Source organism: Bombina bombina, chromosome 2 (assembly GCF_027579735.1).
Source record: "Bombina bombina isolate aBomBom1 chromosome 2, aBomBom1.pri, whole genome shotgun sequence".
Lineage (NCBI taxonomy): Eukaryota > Metazoa > Chordata > Amphibia > Anura > Bombinatoridae > Bombina > Bombina bombina.
This window is the reverse complement of record NC_069500.1, coordinates 265838562-265857924: the sequence shown is the minus strand read 5'-3', so window position 1 is coordinate 265857924 and position 19363 is coordinate 265838562.

Here is a 19363-nt window from a genome sequence, read left to right as displayed (position 1 = left end):
TCTCCAAGCGGCATCTTCGATCTTCTTCCATCCGGAGCGAAGCGGCAGGATCCTGAAGACCTCCAGCGCGGAACATCCATCCGGACCGACGACTGAACGACGAATGACTGTTCCTTTAAGGGACGTCATCCAAGATGGCGTCCCTCGAATTCCGATTGGCTGATAGGATTCTATCAGCCAATCGGAATTAAGGTAGGAATTTTCTGATTGGCTGATGGAATCAGCCAATCAGAATCAAGTTCAATCCGATTGGCTGATCCAATCAGCCAATCAGATTGAGCTCGCATTCTATTGGCTGTTCCGATCAGCCAATAGAATGCCAGCTCAATCTGATTGGCTGATTGGATCGGCCAATCGGATTGAACTAGATTCTGATTGGCTGATTCCATCAGCCAATCAGAAAATTCCTACCTTAATTCCGATTGGCTGATAGAATCCTATCAGCCAATCGGAATTCGAGGGACGCCATCTTGGATGACGTCCCTTAAAGGAACAGTCATTCGTCGTTCAGTCGTCGGTCCGGATGGATGTTCCGCGCTGGAGGTCTTCAGGATCCTGCCGCTTCGCTCCGGATGGAAGAAGATCGAAGATGCCGCTTGGAGAAGATGTTAGCCGGTCCGGATGTCCTCTTCTTGCCGGATAGGATGAAGACTTTGGAGCCTCTTCTGGACCTCTTCAGCACCGGATTATGGATCGCCAACCCCCGCTTGGGTTGGATGAAGATCATGGAGCCAGGACGGATCGGTGATACCTGGATGGTGAAGACAAGGTAGGAAGATCTTCAGGGGATTAGTGTTAGGTTTATTTAAGGGGGGTTTGGGTTAGATTAGGGGTATGTGGGTGGTGGGTTGTAATGTTGGGGGGGGGTATTGTATGTTTTTTTTTACAGGCAAAAGAGCTGAACTTCTTGGGGCATGCCCCGCAAAGGGCCCTGTTCAGGGCTGGTAAGGTAAAAGAGCTTGTAAATTTTTTAATTTAGAATAGGGTAGGGAATTTTTTATTTTGGGGGGCTTTGTTATTTTATTAGGGGGCTTAGAGTAGGTGTAATTAGTTTAAAATTGTTGTAATATTTTTCTTATGTTTGTAAATATTTTTTTATTTTCTGTAACTTAGTTCTTTTTTATTTTTTGTACTTTAGCTAGTTTATTTAATTGTATTTATTTGTAGGAATTGTGTTTAATTAATTTATTGATAGTGTAGTGTTAGGTTAATTGTAGGTAATTGTAGGTAGTTTATTTAATTATTTTATTGATAGGGTAGTGTTAGGTTTAATTATATCTTAGGTTAGGATTTATTTTACAGGTAAATTTGTTATTATTTTAACTAGGTAACTATTAAATAGTTCTTAACTATTTAATAGCTATTGTACCTGGTTAAAATAATTACAAAGTTGCCTGTAAAATAAATATTAATCCTAAAATAGCTACAATATAATTATAATTTATATTGTAGCTATATTAGGATTTATTTTACAGGTAAGTATTTAGCTTTAAATAGGAATCATTTATTTAATAAGAGTTAATTTATTTCGTTAGATGTAAATTATATTTAACTTAGGGGGGTGTTAGGGTTAGGGTTAGACTTAGCTTTAGGGGTTAATCCATTTATTAGAATAGCGGTGAGCTCCGATCGGAAGATTAGGGGTTAATAATTGAAGGTAGGTGTCGGCGATGTTAGGGAGGGCAGATTAGGGGTTAATACTATTTATGATAGGGTTAGTGAGGCGGATTAGGGGTTAATAACTTTATTATAGTAGCGCTCAGGTCCGCTCGGCAGATTAGGAGTTAATAAGTGTAGGCAGGTGTCGGCGACGTTGTGGGGGGCAGATTAGGGGTTAATAAATATAATATAGGGGTCGGCGGTGTTAGGGGTAGCAGATTAGGGGTACATAGGGATAACGTAGGTGGCGGCGCTTTGCGGTCGGAAGATTAGGGGTTAATTATTTTAAGTAGCTGGCGGCGATGTTGTGGGGGGCAGGTTAGGGGTTAATAAATATAATACAGGGGTCGGCGGGGTTAGGGGCAGCAGATTAGGGGTACATAAGGATAACGTAGGTGGCGGTCGGCAGATTAGGGGTTAAAAATGTTAATCGAGTGTCGGCGATGTGGGGGGGCCTCGGTTTAGGGGTACATAGGTAGTTTATGGGTGTTAGTGTACTTTAGGGTACAGTAGTTAAGAGCTTTATGAACCGGCGTTAGCCAGAAAGCTCTTAACTCCTGCTATTTTCAGGCGGCTGGAATCTTGTCGTTAGAGCTCTAACGCTCACTTCAGAAACGACTCTAAATACCAGCGTTAGAAAGATCCCATTGAAAAGATAGGCTACGCAAATGGCGTAGGGGGATCTGCGGTATGGAAAAGTCGCAGCTGAAAAGTGAGCGTTAGACCCTTTAATCACTGACTCCAAATACCAGCGGGCGGCCAAAACCAGCGTTAGGAGCCTCTAACGCTGGTTTTGACGGCTACCGCCGAACTCCAAATCTAGGCCCTAATCTGCTGCCTACCGACATCCCTGCCACTATAATAAAGTTATTAACCCCTATTCCGCCGCTCCCCAACACCGCCACCTCCGCCGCTCCCCAACACCGCCACCACTAACTAAACTTATTAACCCCTAAACCGCCAGCCCCCCACATCGCCACTACTAAATAAAACTATTAACCCCTAAACCACCAGCCCCCCACATCGCCACTACTAAATAAAAGTATTAACCCCTAAACCGTCAGCCCCCTACATTGCCACTAATAAATTAAACTATTAACCCCTAAACCTATCACCCCCTAACTTTAAATTAAAATTACAATATCTCTATCTTAAAATAAATAAAAACATAACTGTGAAATTAAAAAAAACTAAGTTTAAACTAACAATTAGCCTAACAAAACTATTATACTAAACTACTGTACTAAAATTAAAATAACTACCAATTAAAAAACTGAATTACACATTAAAAAAAACACTACTAAAAAAATGTAAGTCTAAAATTACAAAACATTAAAAATACTAAATTACGAAAAATAACAAACACTAAATTAAGAAGACTAACAAACGAAATTATCAAAAATAAAAATCAATAACACCTAATCTAATAGCCCTATAAAAATAAAAAAGCCCCCCAAAAAAAGACCCTAGCATACAATAAACTACCACTAGCCCTTAAAAGGGCCTTTTGTAGGGCATTGCCATAAAAAATCAGCTCTTTTACCTGGAAAATAATACAAAGACCACCTAACAGTAAAACCCACCACCCAACCAACCCCCCAAAATAAAAAAACCTAACTCTAACACAAACCTAAGCTATCCATTGCCCTGAAAAGGGCATTTTTATGAGCATTGCCCTTAAAAGGGCATTCATCTCTTTTACATTGCCTTGAAAAGGGCATTAAGCTCTTTTACATAAAGCCCAAACCCTAACCTAAAAAAAAACTTAACACTAACCCCTGAAGATCCACTCACAGTTTCTGAAATTTGAACATCCATCCTAATCAAGGCAGCGAGAAGTCCTCATCCAAGGGGCGAGAAGTCTTCATCCATGCGTCATCTTCTATCTTCATACTGGTGGCACAGAGCAGGTCCATACATGAAGACATCTGACGCGGAGCATCCTCTTCATACGGTCACCGCTGTACACTAGCCTACAATAAACTACCAATAGCCCTTAAAAGGGCCTTTTGTAGGGAATTGCCCTAAAGAAATCAGCTCTTTTACCTGGAAAAATATACAAAGACCACCCAACAGTAAAACCCACCACCCAACCAACCCCCCAATATAAAAAAACCTAACTCTAACACAAACCTAAGCTACCCATTGCCCTGAAAATGGCATTTGTATGAGCATTGCCCTTTAAAGGGCATTCATCTCTTTTACATTGCCCTGAAAAGGGCATTCAACTCTTTTACATAAAGCCCAAACCCTAACCTAAAAAAATCCTAACACTAACCCCTGAAGATCCACTCACAGTTTCTGAAGTTCGGACATTCATCCTAATCCAGGCAGCAAGAAGTCCTCATCCAAGCAGCGAGAAGTCTTCATCCATGCGGCGTCTTCTATCTTCATACTGGCGGCACGGAGCAGGTCCTTACTTGAAGACATCCGGCACGGAGCATCCTCTTCATATGGTCACCACTGTACACTGAATCTTCAATGCAAGGGAGACTTTTCAGAATGGCATCCCATACATTACTATTGGCTGATTTGATTTTTGAAATTCAAATCAGTCAATAGGATGAGAGCTACTGAAATCCTATTGGCTGTTCAAATCAGCCAATAGGATGAGAGCTAATGAAATTCTATTGGCTATTCAAATCATCCAATAGAATTTCAGTAGCTCTCATCATTTTGGCTGATGTAAACAGCCAATAGGATTTCAGTAGCTCTCATCCTATTGGCTGATTTGAATATCAAAAATCAAATCAGCCAAAGGGATAACATTTTGAAATGGCTCCCTTGCATTGAAGATTCAGTGTACGGAGGTGACTGTATGAAGAGGACGCTCCTCGCCGGATGTCTTCAAGGATGGACCCGCTCCGCGCCGCCGGGATGAAGATATAAGATGCCACCTAGATGGAGATAGAAGGCGCTGCCTGGATGAAGACTTCTCGCCGCCTGAATGAAGACTTCTCACCCCCTGGATCAAGACTTCTCGCTGCCTGGATGAAGACTTCTTGCTGCCTGGATGTCCGGACTTCAGAAACTGTGAGTGGATCTTCTTTTTTACTTTTTTTAAGTGGGTTTTTAGTGTTAGGTTTCTTTAATGTGTAATTTAGTTTTTTTAATTGGTAGTTATTTTAATTTTAGTATAATAGTTTAGCATAATAGTTATGTTAAGTTAATTGTTAGTTTAAACTTAGTTTTTTTTTCATTTCACAGGTAAGTTTTTATTGATTTTAAGATAGGGATATTGTAATTTTAATATAAAGTTAGGGGATTGTTAGTTTTAGGGGTTAATAGTTTAATTTAGTTTTTTGCAATGTGGGGGGCTGGTAGTTTAGAGGTTAATAGGTTTATTTAGTGGTGGTGATGTGAGAGGTCAGAGATTTAGGGGTTAATAACTTTATTATAATGGCGGCGATGTCGGGGGCGGCGGATTAGTGGTTAATAACTTTATTTAGGTGGAGGCAATTTGGGAAACGGCAGATTAGGGGTTAGTAACTTTATTTAGGTGGCGGCGATGTCGGGAGCGGCAGATTAGGGGTTAATAACTTTAGGTGGCTGCGATGTTGGGGGAAGCAGATTAGGGGTGTTTAGACTTGAGGTCTAACTTTATGTTAGGGTGTTAGGTTTAAACGTAACTTTCTTTTCCCTATAGACATCAATGGGGTTGCGTTACGGCAATCACCATTCCGCACTTCAGGTGTTATTTTTTTTTCTAACACTCTCTCCCCATTGATGTCTATGGGAAAAGCGTGCAGGAGCACGTCAAAGCAGCTCTTGGATTTTGTGTGGTATGGAGCTTATCGCCACCATGGGGTCTATCTATCAAGCTCCGAACAGAGCTTGATGGCCTGTGTTTCTGGCGAGTCTTCAGACTCACCAGAAACACAAGTTATGGAGCAGCGGTCACAAAGACAGGAATCGACAGAATCAACCCAATCAAGTACGATCGGGTTGATTGAAACCTCCCTGCTGGCGGCCCATTGGCCGCGAGTCTGCAGGGGGCGGCGTTGCACCAGCAGCTCTTGTGGGCTGCTGGTACAATGCTGAATACGGAGATCGTATTGCTCTAAACATTCAGCAATGTCTGTCGGACATGATCTGCACTGTCGGATCAGGTCCGACATACATTTATTAAATTGGCCTCCATATCTCACGCACAAGACGACTTTTCAGAAACTTGTAATGGCAGCGCTATGGAGGGTGAAATATTGCAACTTTTGTTGCGTTAGTTTCACACCCACTATATCGCATAACTCGTAATCTAGGCTATTATGAATAATTTTTGAGGCCTAGGCTATTATGGACTTTTCACAGAAGAAAGTGAGCATAGATATACTGAGGCTCATATATGGTCTAGGACAGAAACAGAGTTTTTAGTTTCTTAAAAAGGAAAAGTTATCATAGTTTACATTATCAGAATAAATGGCCAGATAATTACTAATATGTACTAAGGCACAGAACATAGAGGCCACCTGTTGTAGATGAATAAGTGTTGTCTAGATAAAAGGGATGTACTGCAGCTTGCAGGAGTTTTAACTTCCTTACCAGGACTTTGAGACTCAATTATCTGTATATTACTATATATTTATTTACCATTGTTGCCTATTTATAGCTCATACATATAGTATCTGAATATTCTCTTTGTGGTAGGGTGACCATATCGCCGCTTTAAAAAGGGACACATATGAAAAATACATATGTCAGGGTTCTTATACAAAACATTTCTTTAAAGGGACAGTAAACACCAGAATTTTTGTTGTTTAAAAAGGTAGATAATCCCTTTATTACCCATTCCCCAGTTTTGCATAACCAACACAGTTATAATAATATACTTTTTACCTCTGTAATTACCTTGTATCTTTGCCTCTGCAAACTGCCCCCTTATTTTCAGTTCTTTTGACAGACTTGCATTTTTAACCAATCAGCGCTCACTCCTAGGAGCTTCACGTGCCTGAGCTCAATGTTATCTATGTGAAACACTTTAACTAATGCCCTCTAGTGGTGAAAAACTGTCAACATGCTTAGCATATTAACCTCCTAGGTTTAGCTTTTAACTAAGAATACCAAGAGAATAAAGAAAATTGGTTATAAAAGTAAATTGAAAATGGAAAGTTGTTTAAAATTACATGCCCTATTTAAATCATGAAAGTTATTTTTTTACTTGACTGTCCCTTTAAACTTGAAAACAGCCCTGACATATGTATTTTTCATATGTGTACCTTTTTTAAGTGGCAATATGGTCACCCTACTTTGTGGTGTCATGGTTTTTCTGTAAAAACACTATTACCTTCTATTTAAATATTATTTCATACATCATGAGACAAAATATAGAGAATATAAGGATATAGTGTGCATTTAATGCATATGAAGGGTGTGTGTGGGGAACCTAAATGTGTGTATTACTACTATGTTACATGAATAAGTAGAAATAAAAAGAAAATCTAGTCAAGCCTACAGCCACCTCTATATTCACTGTCTGAAACCCAACAACCCCCTTAACTTATGTCTAGCTTGCATTAAATGTTTGTTGACTTTTTCAAACATCAAAATACTCATTTACATATTTTCAGAAACTGATATACAAACATTTCCCAAAATGTAACACTTTTATTTTTTTCTTTATCTTTATTTTATTTATTATTAGAGCAATTATTTCATCAAGATTCAGAATAATTGAACTGACATCATAAAACATGGGTACCGACAATAATAAATCATCGCAATATTATACAATTACATGGTATTTACATGATCACCTAATATTGCCATAAACTAGTTAAACATAAGTTTGTTTCTCCATGTAATGCGCATTTAGGATAGTAGCTTTTTCCATTCATGCAGATCTGGAAAAAATGACATTTATATGATTGATCCATAGGGCCGGATTTAACAAGCAGCGGAAACTGAAGTTAAGAAGCAGAGGTCATAAGACCGCTGCTCCTTAACTTCTCAGTCACCGTTTAGGTGGTGGATTGCAATTATCCTGATCTGATACGATTGGGATGATTGGCACCCCCTGCTAGTGGCCGATTGGCTGCGAATGTGCAGAGGGCGGCATTGCACAAGCATTTCACAAGAAATGCTTGTGCAATGTTAGATGCCAACAGCGTATGCTGTCAGCATTTAGCGATGCCAGGCGGACATGATCTGCTACAGCAAATCATGTCCGCCCGGCACTTGATAAATTGGCCCCATAGTATCCAATTTATAATCACATTCTTCTCTTGGGTAATGCATGTAAGTGATATTCATAAAAATAAAGTTTATCATGAAAACTCAGCTTCATTGTATCTCTGATTTTACACAGGACGTTACCGCTGATTAATGGGACATTCTGTAAAAATTTAAATGCACATAGATAAATTATTTATTTGAATAGAAACATATTTACAATATACATATATTGGCAACAATTCTTCTAGTAAAAGTGATCACTGTTAACATTTTTCTCTTCACGTGCATGTGAAGCATAGCCAGATATTCTCAGAGCAACAGCTTTTTAAATACTGCAGTTGCTCAGAGTGCCAGTAGGGCTTGTATCATGTCATGAATTAACAAATTGAGTCATTGCCAGTTGATATGAAGTACCTTAGGCTCTCTGAACAAGTGCTGTGTTTAAAATGCTGGTGCACAGTGCATATTTAAATACACTTTTGAAACAACTATAGATATTTTTAGAAGTATGTTTGCTAAAATATGTATATCACAAAAATGTTTCTATTCAACACTGAAACACATCCATGTATATTCTAATTTTGGCTGGAATGTAAAATGGAAGTAAAGTGCCAGAAGGTAACTTTCTGTGGAACTCAGCTGCTCTAAGAAACACCTGCTTACAATCACGGAATAAACCTTTTCCCTCTCAAAATAAATGAGCTCTTGAGAAGAAATATTCCACTTGAGCATCAATTTAACTGATATCTGCAATGAGAATAATGATTTGTATTACTGTGAATCTAACATGCTATAATATCAGATGTCACAAAAAACACTTAAGTCATTAGTGTTAGCTCACTTTAACACATTCTGTCTCATTTATTGTTAAGCAGGTAAAACAATATTTCTAAATTGAAAACATAGGGGCATATTTATCAACGTGCGAGCGGACATGATACGATGTAGCGCATCATGTCCGCTGCACATCGATAAATGCCGACAGCAAACGATGTCTGCATTTATCATTGTACAAGCAGTTCACCAGTACTGTTTGTGCAATACCGCTCCCTGCAGATTAGCGGCCAATTGGCTGCTAGCAGGGGTGGTCAATCAACCCGATCGTATTCGATCGGGTTGATTTCTGTCCATGCCTCAGAGCTGGCGGACAAGTTATGCTTCTTCATAACTTCTGTTTCCAGCGAGCCTGAAGGCTTGCTGGAAACAAGGGGTATCAAGCTCCATTCGAAGCTTGATAATTCGGCCCCATAATCTTAACTAAAAGCATGAAGTAAGGGATTAATTAACAAACCTATGTGACTCCCATTAATCTGAAAGATTCTCAAAAATCTTTGTTAATGTTTCAAACCTTTAAACAGATCTTTAATCTATCCAACAAATATCTCTGGGATGCAATATCAGACCACTGTATCAAACAAGAAGTTGCAATAAAGTTGGAATAAACTCTAAACTTTAAAGGCCTTTGCATTGTCTCTCCACCTCCACCATGTTTTCCTGGACATTTATGAGCTATGCATGCTGCAGGGTGTGCAGAGAGGAACATGAATAATGCTGTGCAAGGTCACTATTTGTGTGCTGTCTAGGGGTACTATGCACATTCCCTTCTGCACACCCTGCAACATGTATAACTCATAACTGTACAGGAAAACATGGCTGAGGTGACAACCCTATCTCTCCCTACCAGACAACACCATAGTTGCCAACAGTCCCTGATTTCCAGGGACAGTCCCTGGATTTTGTTGTATGTCCCTGGATTTTTTTTGTCCCTGGAAATGTCCCTGAAAATCTCTTTTGCACAACATTTGTTGTTTTTGTGTGTGTGTGTGTGTGTATATATATATATATATATATATATATATATATACACACATACATATATGATAGATAGAGGATAAAACGATATAGTGTATTATTTAAATATAATTAATTCCTAATGGAATATTATTATTATTGAATGGGTTCACATATTATTTGTCTTTCTAATTTTGATGCTGTGTTGTAAAAATAACCATATGCCCAGAATGTGTTCCAGAGACTGGGTAGGTGTAAGAGCTTGGTGCTGTAATCTGTATAATAAACTATGGATAAGTCTAAATTATACTATTACTTTCAAATGGGTGTGTTTTGATTGCAGAACTGAGTGGGCGGAGCAGTTGAACAGTAGGTCGTCAATACTCCAGTAACCCGCTTGCTTGCTCTGCTGCAAAGTGTCCCTGGAATTTTTTTTTAAATGTTGGCAACTATGCAACACCTCTCTCTTAGTTTTTGTATTCTGAACTTATGAGTATTAGACTTTAATGTATACTGCAATTGGCTTGTAAAACGATTGGCTATTTTACAAGGTCAGCAAAAAAGCACTTTTGCTAAAATATAAAAAATTGGCACCCTTTGACTCTGTTGAACACAATTGATAAAAACTGTCAAATAATGATTTTTAGCTAACAAAACCAGAACAGACACATACCGAGATTTGATTAATTCTCCATCTCTGAGTGTTTCATTATACATACATGTCAGGTCAGGTACTAATCTAAATCTTTGAAAGCTTTATAAAATGTTAATGTTTGACTGTGCATACCTGGTCTTTTTTATTTTACACAGAGAGAATACTTTCCCTGACCTCTTTCTCTTTAATAGTTTTAACAGGTTCTCCTGCTTCCACGTTATTTCGTTATCTAATGTTTGAAATATATTCTAATATAATAAACTTGAAACGTAGTTATACTTTTTTTTTTTCTTTTCTTTATATGCTCCTTGTAAGCACTAAAAGTATCAGGAGCTGCAAAACCTCAAACTATCAAATTTGTTTTCAGTAAAAACGTATGGGATTTTTTCATTTCCCCTAAACCTTCTTAATGTATTTTGCATCGACTGCATCATCATTATTGATCTTAGAATACATTTGACTCAGTTTTAATCTTAAACTCAATGTATTTTTGTAAATTACCTTTACTTGTACACAATGTGCCATACATACACTAAGGGCAAGATAACAAGTGGGGCGCTAAATATCGCTTTCATGAAAGTAATATTTGCGCTCCACTGAGTAATACAAGTGCGCGCTAATGCATGAGAGCAGTCTTTCATAGGCTCCAATGGGAGCTTCGTTCTGATGAAGTCTCTGACGGCATCAGAACCTAAGTGCAGCGAAGGGGGTAAGTAGCACAGCAATTGCAGCAAATTTACATATATATGTATATGATTATATAGCAATAATAAGAAAGAAATCCAGGGTCAAAAATGAAATGAAATAAAATCCAAACTTTATTGTAGTCCACGTGTGGATAAAAACCATGGGGGTCAAAAAATGAACAACACTCAGCACTTGTTGCTTCCAGCTGACATGTTTCGGTGTGATACCGTAATCATAGCTGATGGAATGCACAAGTGCTGCTTCATTTAAAAGCAGAGTATGATTCTGATTGGTTAATAACAAAAACAAAACTACCTGTGAGTGTGCAGACTGGTAATTGTGTAAAGAATTAACCATTTACATACCTAAAGTGTTAAAACTTATATATTGTGAATGAAAGAGAACATTATGTCTATTATTTAAAGCATAAAGCTTAAACTTGCTCTGAGATTCAACCTGCAATAATGGAAAACACATATTGTATCCATTGCTTATATAATATATTAGCAGGTACCTCTAATCCTGTATTACAAAATAAAGGATAAAAAAAGAACAAGAAAATTAGAAAATATGCTCAACATTATTTGAGCAAAATAGCGCTTGATTTAAATAGTATTAGAAAACTATATGAGCTATGTTAATATCATCAGATAGAGAATTTAGTAAAACATGTTTCACTGGTCAAAAAAACTGTTGCAACACATATAAATACAATAAACCTTCTCTGGATACAGTAAAAATTAGTGTGTAAAGCTAACAGAAAGGATCAATGTTTATGACCAATCTCATATAGAAAATAGCGCTATATAAATAATTGAGAAAGTAAGGATTAAATACAACCTAACTAACTAAAGCCTTTTTTAACAGAAAAGTGAAGGGCTCAATAGGTAGCTGTAATGTATAAGATTCATTGAGATGCTCTGTAACCTACTACTTCCAATAATTAATGAGATCATATTCTGAATTGAGTCCCTTAGGGACACGAGTCTGTAACTTAAAAATCCAGAACATCTCCCTTTTACCTAAAATGTGGGATCTGACTCCTCCACGCAAGGGAGTAGTAACCCTTTCAATAGCCTGCCACCTTAGTGTTGCACTGCTCTTGATATGTACAAGTTTAAAGTGTTTGACTAGTGGGGTACTAGCTTCTCCGATTTTAATGGTAGAAAGGTGATTGCGAATCCTGGTATTGACCTCAGTACTAGTGAGCCCTACGTACTGTAAATGACATTCAATGCATGTGAGTAAGTATATAACATAGGAGGATGTACAGTTGAGGCATGCCTGGATTTTAAATTCCTCACCTGTGACTGTTGAATGAAATTGATCCGAAATAATGGCAAGATCACACGGTTTACACCTAGATTTGCCACATCTGTACATCCCCCTATGTTTCAACCACGATCCTTGTGGTTTCTCGGAGTAGGGTGGTAACTGATGGTGAAAGAATATTTCCTAGGGTCTTGCTCCTTCTAAATGAACAGCGTAAGCCTTTCTCAACTGTACTCACAAGCTTATCATCGGCTGCCAACATTCTAAAGTGTTTATTGACTATATTACAGATTTCTTTATATTCCATACTATAGTCAGTAACAAAGGTAACTTTATTGTCTGTCCTTGCAACCTGTGTCTTATTCTGTGTTCTAGATCCTTTGAGAAGGGTCTCCCTATCTACTCTGTCAACATGTGCATGTGCCTGTTTAATGACATGTTTAGGGTATCCTCTTTCTCCAAGTCTTTTTTCAAGTTCCATTCTCTGTTTTTGAAAAGTTGACTCTTCACTGCAATTACGTTTGAGCCTAATCATTTCCCCTTTTGCTACTGCTAATGGTACATGCTTGGGGTGACAACTCCTAGCATGGAGCAGGGTATTCCTTGTGATTGGCTTTCTAAACGTGCTGCTGTGAATTTTACCTGACCTGTCAGCCTTCAGGGTGAGATCCAAAAAGTTGATCTCAGTATGGTGGTGTTCAAATGTAAATTTTAGGCCTACATTGTTATTATTTAGTCTATTAACAAAGTCAAGAAGGTCTGTGGATGATCCACACCACACAAAAAGGAGATCATCGATATACCGCCTGTAAAAGGATATCCGATCTCTGTAGGGGTTCAGCTCTCCAAAGATGTGGGACATCTCCCACCAACCCATAAGGAGGTTGGCATATGAGGGCGCAAATTTGGCCCCCATAGCTGTCCCACACCTTTGGAGATAAAAAGATTCCCCAAACCGAAAATAATTGTGTGTTAACATAAAATGTGTGGCCCTTAGTATGTATTCAATGAAGGGTCCATCTAGAGATGAAAAGTTTTCCAGAAAATATCTGATGGCCTCCAAACCCTTTTCATCTGGGATTGAGGAGTATAGGGCGACTACATCCATGGTCAACCAAATGTGCACCCTAGAGTCCCATACAAAATCTTCAAGTAAATTCAAAAGATCTTTAGTATCTCTCAAGTAACTCTGCAAACTTTTTACAAAGGGAAAGAGTAAAGTGTCTAGCCATTGAGATAGATGTTCAAAGATAGACCCAATTCCGCTTATAATTGGTCGACCCTTTACGTCTGTCAATATTTTGTGGATTTTTGGAAGATGGTGGAAGATGGGCACTACTGGGCATTCGACATACAAATACTCAAAAGTGGCAAAATCAAAGTGCCCATCCTCCAAACCATCATCCAAGAGTCTTCTCAAATCCCTTTGGAAACTTGTTGTTGGATCCCTATCCAATTCAATGTAATTGTCTGTGTCATGCAACTTGCTGTGCGCTTCATAGATATAGGCTTCCCTATCTAGAACAACTACCGCACCTCCCTTATCAGCTGTGCGTATCACTATGTTGTTATTCTTCTGTAAATCAGTGATGGCTCTTCTTTCAGTGACTGTAAGGTTAGATTTAGTCCTAAAATCCCCACTAATCTCAGTTTTAGAGGCGAGTAGAGTAAGATCATTCTCTACTCTCTTGAAAAAAGTTTCAAGTGTAGTACCTCTGGATTGTATCGGGTAAAACTCTGATGGTTTTTTGAAACCACTGAAGCTCGATACCATATTTGAAGGATCTGAGATTTCTCCTTGTCTTCCCAGTTGTTGAAGTGAAATAACATCACATGCCTCAGAAAAGTCAGCAAATTTCAAATTTTCTGAACCCTGTTGTGTGTGAAACTCAGGATGGTCCTGTGCCATTGTCATTTCTCCCTGAAAATGTTTTTTCAGGGTTAAATTCCTGATAAGCTTGTTCACATCCAACATTATTCTGAAAAGATTAAAAGTACATGTTGGGGCAAAGGACATTCCATAACTTAAAACTCTAAGTTGTACATCAGAGAGTGGTATAGTGGATAAGTTGATAACATTATATTTATTATTGTTAGCATTCATCATTGGTATTTGGTTTTCCTGTTGCCCCTTAGGGTGTACCTGTCCTGCTTGACCTGGTCTATCCCAGTTTTGTCCCTGGACTGGTAAAAAACCTGTTCAAAAACTCTCCTATCCTCACCTGTGTTTAAGATCGCTTGGTGGGAAGACTGATGTTCACTAGTCACATATTTAGTGTGTGAATTCTTACCATCTTTAGTGTTCTGGGGTGCAGGCTTGATAGGTTTGTTGGGTATACTCTGGTCCATTTTATGTGTGGGTACCGGGTGTTTGTATGTTAACCTGTTTGCCTTTAGTCTTAAGTATACCTTTTGGTGTAACCACTACATTCTCTCTTCCTGATGTGCCTGCATCTTCCCCTGAATCTGGCTCACTATCAGTATACTGAAACTGTCCCACCTGAGAAGAGTCTGTGTTTTTTTGTTGTTGATGATTGCCCCCTCTGCCTCTGTTTCTGTTTCTACTTCTAGATCTGCCTCTTCTATTGCTAGACCTCCTGGGATTGGTGTTGGAGTGACTCCAAATATAAACTGATTGATTATAATAGTCTGACTGGTCACGAAGATACTTAGAGTGCTTCGTATTGAGAATAAGGTTTTTGGACTCAATGAGTGTAGCCCTAGGAATACCATCAAACTTTAAATAATCTAAATCCTGTTTTTTGTCATTCAATACTTGTTGTAGTGTGTCAATTTCTGTTCTAATGTTAGTTAGTAATTTCATTTTATACAAAATCAACAGATTCATCAACCTAAAGGAGCATTCTGTCAAAACAGCATTCCATGTGTCAATAAATTCACTGTCAGTGACTTCAAAGGTGGGAAATTTAGCAATCCTCAGTCCCCTTGGTACAATATTTAACTTGATATATTTCTCAAATGTCCACACATCGAATTGTAACCTGTGTTCTTTAACTAGCAGAATCTCCATTTTGTCAAAAAATTCACTCAGTGAAAGGGTAGTGATATCTGTAGAAAAGATAGAGTCCAGTTCCTGATCTCCATATCCTCTTTCATCCACAGGTAGTAATGAGTAATAATTGACAACAGACCCCTCCATGGTAGAGAAGGCTCAAAAAATGCCCTGAACTAATATGCTGCCAGGAAGCATAGGAAGTATTCAATTAGCTTGAGAAAGTTAGTAAAGTGCACTATTTTAGAATGCTCCCAATATGGGAATGATTATCAACTCTCACTTGCAAACTTGCAACCTTTGCCCAAATCAAGAGAATAGACAGTCCGTGGAAATAACTTAGCACGAAGTTCAAATGCATGCACACTCTTGCCCCGGACTCTTCAGACAAAACCAAAACAACAGCAAAATGGAATATACCATGTGAGATTTGACTTTGCCACAATAGAATCGCTGGCTATACTCACTGCATCAGATGCGGTGCTGCGTTGTCACTATCCGTCCTGCTCCGTGTGCTGCAAGTAAATCCTCTTAGCTCACCGCTTATTGTAAAATCCTCATTGATGTGCCGATTCTGTGTGTTTTTCTGTTCACACTGTGAGCGTCCGATGACGTGTACACAGCCGGTCACATGATATGCGGTGTCCAATCAGAGTATCCCTTGCCTTGTCATCTGGTAAGAACGTGTAGACGTAATCAGGGCTAAAAGGAGCAGGCGAATCCAAAATCAGCCTGCTAAGTGAGTGGCTTTCGAGCCTAAAGACCCCAGATACTGGCTTAATGTAGCAATAATAAGAAAGAAATCCAGGGTCAAAAATGAAATGAAATAAAATCCAAACTTTATTGTAGTCCACGTGTGGATAAAAACCATGGGGGTCAAAAAATGAACAACACTCAGCACTTGTTGCTTCCAGCTGACATGTTTCGGTGTGATACCGTAATCATAGCTGATGGAATGCACAAGTGCTGCTTCATTTAAAAGCAGAGTATGATTCTGATTGGTTAATAACAAAAACAAAACTACGTGTGAGTGTGCAGACTGGTAATTGTGGATCTTTTCAGAACAATGTTGGATGTGAACAAGCTTATCAGGAATTTAAGCCTGAAAAAACATTTTCAGGGAGAAATGACAATGGCACAGGACCATCCTGAGTTTCACACACAACAGGGTTCAGAAAATTTGAAATTTGCTGACTTTTCTGAGGCATGTGATGTTATTTTACTTCAACAACTGGGAAGACAAGGAGAAATCTCAGATCCTTCAAATATGGTATCGAGCTTCAGTGGTTTCAAAAAACCATCAGAGTTTTACCCGATACAATCCAGAGGTACTACACTTGAAACTTTTTTCAAGAGAGTAGAGAATGATCTTACTCTACTCGCCTCTAAAACTGAGATTAGTGGGGATTTTAGGACTAAATCTAACCTTACAGTCACTGAAAGAAGAGCCATCACTGATTTACAGAAGAATAACAACATAGTGATACGCACAGCTGATAAGGGAGGTGCGGTAGTTGTTCTAGATAGGGAAGCCTATATCTATGAAGCGCACAGACAGTTGCATGACACAGACAATTACATTGAATTGGATAGGGATCCAACAACAAGTTTCCAAAGGGATTTGAGAAGACTCTTGGATGATGGTTTGGAGGATGGGCACTTTGATTTTGCCACTTTTGAGTATTTGTATGTCGAATGCCCAGTAGTGCCCATCTTCCACCATCTTCCAAAAGTCCACAAAACATTGACAGAGGTAAAGGGTCGACCAATTATAAGCGGAATTGGGTCTATCTTTGAACATCTATCTCAATGGCTAGACGCTTTACTCTTTCCCTTTGTAAAAAGTTTGCAGAGTTACTTGAGAGATACTAAAGATCTTTTGAATTTACTTGAAGAATTTGTATGGGACTCTAGGGTGCACATTTGGTTGACCGTGGATGTAGTCGCCCTATACTCCTCAATCCCACATGAAAAGGGTTTGGAGGCCATCAGATATTTTCTGGAAAACTTTTCATCTCTAGATGGACCCTTCATTGAATACATACTAAGGGCCACACATTTTATGTTAACACACAATTATTTTCGGTTTGGGGAATCTTTTTATCTCCAAAGGTGTGGGACAGCTATGGGGGCCAAATTTGCGCCCTGATATGCCAACCTCCTTATGGGTTGGTGGGAGATGTCCCACATCTTTGGAGAGATGAACCCCTACAGAGATCGGATGTTAATAGACTAAATAATAACAATGTAGGCCTAAAATTTACATTTGAACACCACCATACTGAGATCAACTTTTTGGATCTCACCCTGAAGGCTGACAGATCAGGTAAAATTCACAACAGCACGTTTAGAAAGCCAATCACAAGGAATACCCTGCTCCATGCTAGGAGTTGTCACCCCAAGCATGTACCATTAGCAGTAGCAAAAGGGGAAATGATTAGGCTCAAACGTAATTGCAGTGAAGAGTCAACTTTTCAAAAACAGAGAATGGAACTTGAAAAAAGACTTGGAGAAAGAGGATACCCTAAACATGTCATTAAACAGGCACATGCACATGTTGACAGAGTAGATAGGGAGACCCTTCTCAAAGGATCTAGAACACAGAATAAGACACAGGTTGCAAGGACAGACAATAAAGTTACCTTTGTTACTGACTATAGTATGGAATATAAAGAAATCTGCAATATAGTCAATAAACACTTTAGAATGTTGGCAGCCGATGATAAGCTTGTGAGTACAGTTGAGAAAGGCTTACGCTGTTCATTTAGAAGGAGCAAGACCCTAGGAAATATTCTTTCACCATCAAATCATGTGTATTACCCCTTTTTGTGGGCATCTTATGGTATCCTTTATTACAAATTCTTGACCTGTATTTGGTACTTTGAGAGACTTTTTCTTTGTGCTATATCTACAAGCACGGCAAGTGAAACAAGGGTAAAAGCCTCTTACTTCATGTACTTTTAAATCTACATCCCTCAAAGCTAGTTTTTATATTTTTAGCCTTTCTATATACTATTTTAGGGAAAGGGGGGATATTATCTCCTATGATAGGGTCTGATTTTATTAGATGCCAATGCTTCTGTACAATTTTCTTTATTACATGGTGGTCACTACCATAATTGGTAATAAAAGGCACATCTATAATGTTCTCATCAGTTTTATTCTTCGCTCTCATCAGTTTTATTCTTCGCTGGTTTATAACCAATGATCCTATCTTGTATTGTTGGTCCAAAAATAATGATATAGCTACACCACCAACTATATTAAAACATCATGATTTTATTGTGCCACTTAAAACAGACAACGTTTCGGACCCATGTCCTTATTCATGTCTAACATACAACTCTAAAAACAAACCTTATAAAGGCTGCTGCTCCACCCACCACACCTGGTCTCACCTGTGTTCAATTAATACAAACTTTTTTGTTTTGCTTAATGCCATCTAGTGGTCATTATTTACATCTCTAATTACATTTATCATAATTTTTCAACAAAGGACATAAAGAGAACAAAAAACTTTTTCATCATTGTTGATCATACATCAAGTTAATCTACTCAGTACACAAAATAATTGAATATACACTTATTGTCATTAGTTATTGTATCGCAATGTACTATTTTCAAAAAATAACATACAAAACATAAAAAAGGGGATTTTTTCTTTTCTTAACTCTTTTTCAACATTGCTAATTCAAATAACTTTTGAAGAAAAGCCAATTTTAATTGTTTCCCTTCCAATTAGATCTTATTAAATGGTCATCTTGAAAAAAGAATACTTTTTGGAGCTCTTAAACAATTACCAAGAATGTCCTTCAACAAAGGATAAAAAACAAAAAGGTCAACCTAAAAAAATTCTTTTTTAATAAAATTTATGCCAGTTCTTAAATCTTTTTACATATTCAGCATTAAAATGTTTTTTTATCCTTTGTTGAAGGACGTTGTTGGTAATTGTTTAAGAGCTCCAAAAAGAATTCTTTTTTCAAGAATACCATTTAATAAGATCTATTAAGATCTATTATCCGGAAAGAGGCGGCAATGCAGATGGGGCGGCAGGAGATATCAGAGGCGGTGGAGGAATTGGGAACCGCCGGAGAGGTCAGAGAGGCCAGAGGGGTGGA